This window comes from Cryptomeria japonica, chromosome 1 (genome assembly GCF_030272615.1).
Source record: "Cryptomeria japonica chromosome 1, Sugi_1.0, whole genome shotgun sequence".
NCBI lineage: Eukaryota > Viridiplantae > Streptophyta > Pinopsida > Cupressales > Cupressaceae > Cryptomeria > Cryptomeria japonica.
In genome coordinates this window covers 498227689-498237344 of record NC_081405.1, presented here as the reverse complement: position 1 = coordinate 498237344, position 9656 = coordinate 498227689, and positions in this window count along the sequence as shown.

Here is a 9656-nt window from a genome sequence, read left to right as displayed (position 1 = left end):
GTTGAAACCCTTTTAAAGGTTACCTCGCTAGAGGATTTGAAGAACTCAATGATCTTGAGTCACCTGGTTAGAGGATTTGCAATAAGCCTTGTAAAGCTACCCGATAAAGGGATTTTCCTATTGTTGAAATGGTTAGAAGACAATAGGTAAAGTTTTGATCTGATAACAATACTACATGCTAAGGCGGATTCTTTTCAACTCCTCGACTTTGCAATCACACTCTGCAGTTTTCCACTCACTGGTCTGGCAAGTATCTCATCACTCGGATACAAACACAGCATTTGCCAACACAAACAATAACAACCATCATCGACCTTATAGAAAACAATTAGGTCGGTAGCATAAAATATAAACCCTAAACATTTTAGGTTTACAATTACAAGCAGTCCAATCCTGATCATTCAAACACTTTGCATAGAATAAAACAATCTCAAACAGATCACAAGTCATTCTACATCATCCATTCTTCACCACACATGGAAATCAGTAACCCATCATGCTTTTTTCACATACCACTAAGAAGAATGTTCATTCCTGAGGTAGACATTTAATGCAATTGATCTTCACATGCAAGATCCTCAAGAAAATCCTTTACGTGCACAAAATTGATGTGGCATCTCGATCTCATCCTTATCTCTTAGCTAACTCATCACAAAATGTCACTGGTTGGATCACACAAGCTAGATTGCCAAACCGGAAACCCTAGAGCTGAGACTACCAACCGGTAGTCACACAGTGAAACCTTGACACCGGTCCACTTCATCCCTTCATACCGGTTCTCCTATTTGAACATCAATAACAACTTCTTCCAATCTTCATACCGGTTCACCTGCACTTATTGACATCAATGACAACATACATTATCATCATACTAGTTCATCATATGCCAACAATCTCCCCCTTTGGCACTGATGGCAATACTCAGTGTAGCATTGCAACTATAAACAACATAGACCAGTGCAACTATAACATATATCTTCTCCCATATCATATATCTTCATTACTTCTGATATCTTCTCCCCCATACATCATATATCTTCTCCCCCTTTGACAACAATGCCAAAGTGGAGGCACAAGCTTCCATTCACCACTATGTTGCTCGTCCTATTGAGTAGCATCCTTCAACACATCAATCCTAAAAGATTTGACACTATAGTACCTGACAGATGTGGAGCACACATTTTTAATTTACTTCATGAAGGGGCAGAATCCCTAATTCACCTCTCAAATAGGTAAATGTAGTTTTCGGTAAGGGCTTAGTGAATATGTCTGCTAGCTGCTCCTTATTGGACACATGTTCTAATACAACCTCTTTGTTTTGAACCTTCTCTCTCAAGAAGTGATACTTGAGCTCAATGTGCTTAGTTCTAGCATGCAATACCGAATTCTTGGAAATATTTATTGCACTTGTGTTGTCACAAAATATACTCACCGGTTCAGATATAGGTACTTTGAAACCATCCAATACATGTTTCATCTAGATTGCTTAGTGCAGCTCATAAATGCTGCCACATACTCTGCTTCTTACTCATCCATGAGACTAGTCTTCCACCAAGAAAGAACGCTCCACCGGTTGTGCTCTTCCGGTCATCCACATTACCTACCCAATCTGCATCGGTATATACTTTGAGATTAAAATCACCATTGTATGGATACCACAATCCATAATCAATTGTCCCTTTCAGGAATCTCAAAATCCTATTGACTGCTACCAAGTGGGATTCTCTTGGACTTTTCTGAAAATGGGCCACAATGCCCACTGCATGAGCAATATCTGGTCTGTTGTGTACCACATAGTGCAGCTTACCAATCATTGACCGGTCGGTACTCCTCATTCACCAATATTGAATCATCTTCCTTAGTCAATTTGCAGTCAGTCGCCATCGGTGTACCAACCGGTTTGCTCTCCTCCATACCAAAAGTCTTCAATACCTCTTTGACATACTTGGACTCGGTAATAAAGATACCCTCTTTCATCTGCTGAATCTGTAGACCAATGAAGAACTTTATCTCTCCAATCAGAGATATTTCAATCTCTTTCTTCATTTCATCTGCAAATGCATGGCTCATTTCATCATCTCCTCCAAAGATTATGTCATCTACAAACACTTCACAGATCAGAATCTGATCACCTTCAAATTTTAGGTAGATGTTGTTGTCCTCACTTGTTCTCTGAAATCCTATCTTCACAAGATGAGAGTGTAATCGTTCATACCATGCCCTTGGTGCTTGTTTCAATCCATATAGGGCCTTGTGTAATCTACACACCATGTTACTATCTTTTGATAAAGCAAACCCATCTGGTTGCTCAATATACACTTCCTCTTCTAGGATTCCATTCAAGAATGCAGATTTCACATCCATCAGGTATAACTTAAATCCCTTAAATGTTGCAAATGCAAGTCGCATTCGAACACCTTCCAGTCTAGCCACTGGGGCAAAGGTTTCTCCATAGTCTTCTCCTTCTTCCTGAGCATATCCCTTGCATACAAGTCTTGCCTTGTTACTTACAATTGTGCCTTCTTCACTCAGCTTATTCCTGAAGACCCATTTGGTACCTATGACATTCTTGTGTTCCGGTCTAGGTACCAAAGACCATGTTGCATTCTTTTCTATCTAGTCCAACTCCTCTTCCATTGCCTTTATCCAGTCTTCATCGGTAAGTGCCTCTCTAGTGTTCTTAGGCTCAAATTCAAAAATCATGCAAGAGTTTTCTTTCACCTTTCTTCTTGTGAGTATCCTTGCATCTTTATCTCCTATGATCTGCTTCGGATCATGATGTAGTTTCACATATCTAGGAATGACTCTAGTTGGTTCTGCTTGCTTTTCCTCTTCTTCTTCTTCTTCTTCTTCTTCATCTTCTTCTTCACCTACTGCAACTTCTACCGATACAGGAATGTTGAGGTCTTTGCTTGTTTCTTTCTTAGTCGGTTCTCAGAAGGCTACACCCAGTTCATCTTCCACTTGCTCGTTGTTGTTTTCCTCAGGTTTCTTAGGGGATTCATCAACCCTGACATTGATACTCTCAACAATTTTCTGAGTCCTATTGTTGTAGCACTTGAGAGCTTTGCTTTTAGTGGAATATCCTAGAAATATTCCTTCATCACATTTAGCATCAAACTTGCTCAGATGCTCACCTCTCTTGATATAACACTTACTGCCAAATACTTTAAAATAACTCACAATGCGAGTCTTTCTGATCCAGTACTCATAGGGGGTTTTGTTTTTACCTTTCTTGATGAGTACCCGATTCATAGTATAGACTGTAGTGCTCACTGCTTCTCTCCAAAAAGTGTGAGCAACCTTCCCTTGGATCAGTATTGTTCTGGCCGCTTCAACTACAGTCTTGTTATTCCTTTCTGCTATGCCATTTTGTTGTGATGTCCTTGGGACAGACAGCTGTCTCTTGATACCGTTCTCTTCACAGTACTTGTTGAATTCATCGGAAGTGAATTCACCTCCTTGATCAGTTCTTAGGCATTTTATCCTTTGGTCGCTTTCCTTCTCTACAAATGCTCTAAAGGCTTTGAACTTTCCAAATGCCTCATACTTGTCTTTCAAGAATGTGACCCACATCATTCTTGAGCAGTCATCAGTAAGAATCACGAAATACCTATCTCCCTGAATACTTCTAGTTTTCATTGGACCACACAGATCGATGTGTACAATATCAAGTAAGTTCTCTACTAAAAAAGACTTACCTTTGAAAGTTGAGGAAAACATCTTCCCAAGTTGGCATTCTCTACACAAAGAATTACCAGGTTTGTTCAGCAAAGGCAATCCTCTTACTGGCTTTTACAATATTGTCAAAGTTTATATAACAAAGTATCTTATGCCATATCCAATTGTCATCAAAGTTCGCCATCACACTGACTAATCTTGGCATTCAACTGAAACAAGTTACCTCTAGTCTATTTACCGGTGGAAATAAGTTCACCACTCTTTCCAATTATACTGCAGACTCCACCTTTGAACTCCAGAATGAGTCCTTTGTCATTTAGCTGAGCAACACTCAAAAGGTTATGCTTAAGACCTTCTACCTAGTAGAAATCATCTGCACTACTCTTTCCATTTAGTGAGATAGATCCTTTACCTTTCACCAAGCATGGTGCATCGTTGCCAAACCGGACAACACCTCCATCATATTCTTCTAGAGACAGAAACTTTCTCTGGTCACCAGTCATGTGGTGAGAACACCCACTATCAATAATCCACTCATTAGAGTTGTCAATGCGAGAGACAAGGGCTTTCTTGTTAGACACTTCTTCCTTTATAACTACAAACACTATGTCCTCATTCTCATCATCCTCAAATTCTTCATCAGTAACACCTTCATCCACTGCAACAAGACAATTTCTCCTACCCCCTCCTTTATACTTTCTAAACCTCTTCGCTTTATCCTTATTGTCATTGTTAGGACAGTTAACAGCTATATGTCCTATCTTATTGTAGGAAAAACATTTTAAAGGAAGCTTACCTCTGTATTTTCCAGTGCCTTTTGGAAATCTCTTGGCAAGAAGAGCTTCAAACTCCATCAGAATCTCTTCATCATCCATATCTCTGCATTGCTTGGATTCATAACTGGTACTCACTTCTTTTCCTTTTTTGGTTGGTGCAACAGATGCTCTAAAGGCTGACTCAATCTTCTGAACACTAACATCATAGCTATTCAACTCATATGTAGTCAATTTTGCAATGATAGTCTAAGGATACCTTGGTTTTGTCGATAGACCTTAGCTCCTGAATAGCAGCAACTCTGATTGCATTGACTGGTAACAATGATCTCAAAACTTTACTGAAAATGATGGCATCATCAATTGTTCCACTAGTGCTCTTGATATCTCCAACCACAGTCTTGATCCTTATGTCATATTGTTGAATGGTCTCTCCTTCAACCATCTTCATGTCTTCAAATTTTCCTCTAAGTCTCTCTTCCTTAGCTTGCTTGACATGCTCATCACCACCATAAATGGTTTCCAGTGTGTCTCATACATCCTTAGGAGTGTCCTTATCTTGTACATCAATGAACTCAATATGAGACAGGCTGCTAATAAGGGCTTCCATGACTTGCCCATTTTCTTGAATCTCTCTTTTATGATCATCGGTTAGAGTGCCACTGGGGATTACATAAGCATTCTCAACATAGCTCCAGTGTTGAGCACCCAAACTCTTGATATAAATCTTCATTCTATCCTTCCATATTTTGAAGTTATCTCTATTGAACTTAGGACCTTCCCTCTTCATCATTAAAGCAGGATCAAGCGATTAAGCTTATATCATCGAGGACCTGGAGTTGCTCTGATACCAATTGATGAATAATGATGAACAACAAATACCCTAATCAGTACTAAAAGAGGGGAGAGGGGGAGGGTGAATCAGTACATACAAAAACTCCTCCACAACTTATCAAGTTAAAACAATGCTAACCGGTTGTCTTCATTACTGAACTTAACCATGGCAATATTGGTTAAACACAGTAAGACTTCAGATAGCTAAACCAGTAAAACTGAATACTTCAAATAACATTCAACACTTGATAACTAATTCACCAATATACTCATGCATGTGTTGTATCAGTAATACCATAACCATTAGCTTTGCATGCATATTCACCTAAACAATCTACTCAATCATCACATGAAAAATGCACAACTCATGACACAGATTTTTCACATGGAAACCCAAATGGGAAAAACCATGGTGGGGATGAATACCCACAAGCTTGTTTTTGAACTCTTTTGAAGCTCGCTCTACTAGGAGCCTAGTCCGGTTAAAGACTTTACAATAAGGTTCTGTTAGGAACTGATCCTGTTAAAGATCACCTGATTAAGGGATGACTATGTACCCTGTTAAAGGTTACCTTGCAAGAGGATTTGAAGAACTCAATGATCTTGAGTTACCTGGTTAGAGGATTTGCAATAAGCATGTTAAACCTACTCGGTAAAGGGATTTTCCTACTATTGAAATGGTTAGAAGACAACAGGTAAAGCTCTTATCTGATAACAACACTACATGCTAAGGCGGATCCTTTTCAGCTCCTCTACTCTGCAATCACACTCTGCAATTTTCCACTCACTGGTCTAGCAAGTATCTCATCACTCGGATACAAACACAACATTTGCCAACACAAACAATAACAACCATCATCGACCTTATAGACAACAATTAGGTCGGTAGCATAAACCCTAAACCCTAAACATTTTAGGTTTACAATTACAAGCGGTCCAATCTCGATTGTTCAAACACTTTGCATAGAATAAAACAATCTCGAACAGATCAATTCATTATGCATCGTCCATTCTTCACTGCACATGGAAATCAGTAACCCATCACGCTTCTTCACATACCACTAAGAAGAATGTTCATTCCCGAGGTAGACATTTAATGCAATCGTTCTTCACATGCAAGTTCCTCAAGGAAATCCTTCACGTGCACAAAAATGATGTGGCATCTCGATCTCATCCTTATCTCTTAGCTAACTCATCACAGAATGTCATCGGTTGCATCGCACAAGCTAGATTGCCAAACTAGAAACCCTAGAGCTGAGGCTACCAATCAGTAGTCACACTTAGTGAAACCCTGAAATCGGTGCACTTCATCCCTTCATACTGGTTCTCCTATTTGAACATCAATAACAACTTCTTCCAATCTTCATACTAGTTCACCTGCACTTATTGACATCAATGACAACATACATTATCATCATACCAGTTCATCATATGCCAACATCCACTTTATAGGCAATCTTGTGATACAAATTGTCCATCCTCCTTGTGCACATCTTCTTATTATCTCTTAGGTGCAACACCTTCAATTTTTCATGGTATGATTCGATGACATTATTTGTGTCCTGGTTAGTGTGAGGGAAATTCCTGAAGTTTTTTGCCCACATTCCTACCCAAAAGATGAAAAAAAGGAATATGTCAACGAATAAACGAATGCGACAACTGTCAAAATGAAAGAGTTAACAAGTCAGGGAGGGCAAATCTAAGGTAACACAAAACTCACCAATACGGCCATCTTGACACCATGTGTTGTGGAAGTACTCTAGAAATCATTGCTGATTAGCGAATTCAAAAAAAAATTGTGCACTTGTTGAGTAGTGCACTCTTCACTTTCATGCATTGCCATCATTATCTGCCCTAAACGGCAAAAAATGTCCATTGCTCTTTCCTTTGTTGCATACTTGTAGACATTCTTCAACCATGCTCGCTGCACGTGCCAGATACAAAGTATCACATGGCATTGAAAAACGGTCCTGTTTCAAAGTCAATGATTAATCATGCCTGATCAATATACAAGAAACGATAGAGAAACATATCTTACTTTTTGATCTGAAGTAGACTAACAATTGAAACATGCATGTACTGTATCGCTTGAATCTCTGCACTTGCATCATCTGTGATGAATGCATTGATCCTCCAATCAAGCCTCTTTCCTTTCCTCATCTCTGCAATTCCACCGACCACACCTCAAGGTCCTTGATCTTGTTCCTCGATGTCACTGCCCATGCAACGGGCACCCCCGATTGCTGCTCGTCAAACATGAGCAACAAATACAATTGGTACTATTTTAAGCAACAAATGTGATAATTATTTCCATCTACAATTAAATGTAATGGGCAACTTCAAAATATGAGGAAGACTCATTACAAAGACATTAAGAAGACTTGCCTCGTACTTATTCGTTGCAAATGTGAAATCCATCAAGATGATTGACACATGTGAGTGTCGAAGCATCACGTCGAGCATCCAAGGTGTCTGTATTCCCATAATGAAAGGTGTGTGGGGACCTTATGGCTGCAAGAAAAAAAAAAAAAGAAAAAAAAGAAATTACCCTCATCTTGTTTTTTTCTATTTTAAGATGCTCATGGCATCGTTCACATGCTTTCGTGATCGAATGGAGCGGACCCTTGCCGCCACGTTCATAACATTCTTTCGTGTTATGAAAGAATCTCTCTTCCTCAACATGCTGCAAAAAACAAGATCATCAAGGTGTCTGTCAAAATGAGTATATTAAACATGCATAAACATTACAGAGAATCGACAGGACCATCGATCATAGCCATTTTATTGACTTTTCTCAAAATTATAGATACTTGTTTGTGATGACCAAAACAAACTGCGGCTTTGATTTTTTGAAAAAACCATTAACACGAGTTCTCTAACCCCTAATTTAGCGGTCGCCTACATGGGCGGGCCACGGCTAAAAGCAGGGTTATAAAACTTGCATTATTGACTTTTAGTACTCAGAAAGCCTTCATGTTATACACATGACAAGAGTACTCCCCAACTATTCAGCTGCAGCTAAACTGGCTCCAAAACGACATGTCAATAACACAAATTTTTTTAAAAATTATAGATCGTTCATCGTGATCAGCAGATTTTGTTGCGGCTTTCATTTTTCAAAAAAAATCGGGAAAGTCAATAACATGAGTTTTATAACCCCTTTTTGGAGCCAACTATTTTGGCTCCAAAAATTCATGAATTGCGTATAACATGAACGTCATACGCACATTATTGACTGTTGGTTTTCGTATAACATGAAGGTAGGTATTACAAAAATATGGATCTCTCCATGAACTATCTGTCGTTAGGAGGCAGTAATCTCACAAAGAGTAGGCCACAATTGCAGGGGAATTCGACAAAGAAAGTCAAACAATATCATCTAATTCACCCAATCTTCTATAATAAGCAGTGAGCAAGAAAATATAAACACCAGAATGATACCTAATTTTGGAACTAGTGTAAACGTGTGCGTAAACACAAAGATTTGTTTGTGATCGACCCACTTGCCCCAACAAATGCATAAAAACGCTTGTTTTAACATTTTTCCCTTATGGGTTTTTATTGCAAGTTCATAGTGGAGAGTATTCAAGCAAATAAGAGTCAACCATCGAGTTCTAATTTTCACATACCTTTCACAGATCCACAGGCACCTAACCCTCACCCACGATGTTGTCGTCGCCCGTATAATATGTGTTTTGCCTTCCTCTTGAAACCCTCTGCAACATATGAAAGCTAATTTCATTCATTTTTTGCTAGACTTCAAAAACGAAAACGATAAAAGAAAATTGTGTGAAAAGATCTTTTAACATACCTAGCAAGTTTCACAGGCACCAAACCCTCGCCCACGTTGTTGTCGTCAGTCTTATAATGCACGTTTTACTTCCCCAGATATCTGCTCAGATCTTGTTTTTTATATTTCTTGCCTTCCAAGTTAATATTTGCATATTATTGACCACAACATATGAGTGGATAAACTTAAAACACGTATTTATTGACCTAACTAAGTTATTGACACCCAGCCCTACATGTTATCGTACAATAATAGCAATGGGAGACAAGGAGACAACTGTCTCCTACTACTTTCCTGCTTGCCCAATTAAGCCTTATGCAGTTTGCGACCTGACAGTTTGCAAATGATTGATTGCGTGTTATAGGCACCCCAAAATCCGACAACATGACATGCGATCTAGACCTCCTTTCCAGCGAGTCCACATGGTCAGAGCCTTGGCCTACACGATGTCCTACCCTATCCACCTCGTCACTGCCCATGCGTGGGACTTCCAACTGGACATGAGTATGCATGTGTTCAGCATGCCTTCGGTACGACGAGGGTTTGTTGCAGCTATTCTGGCTCCAAAACATCAGTGT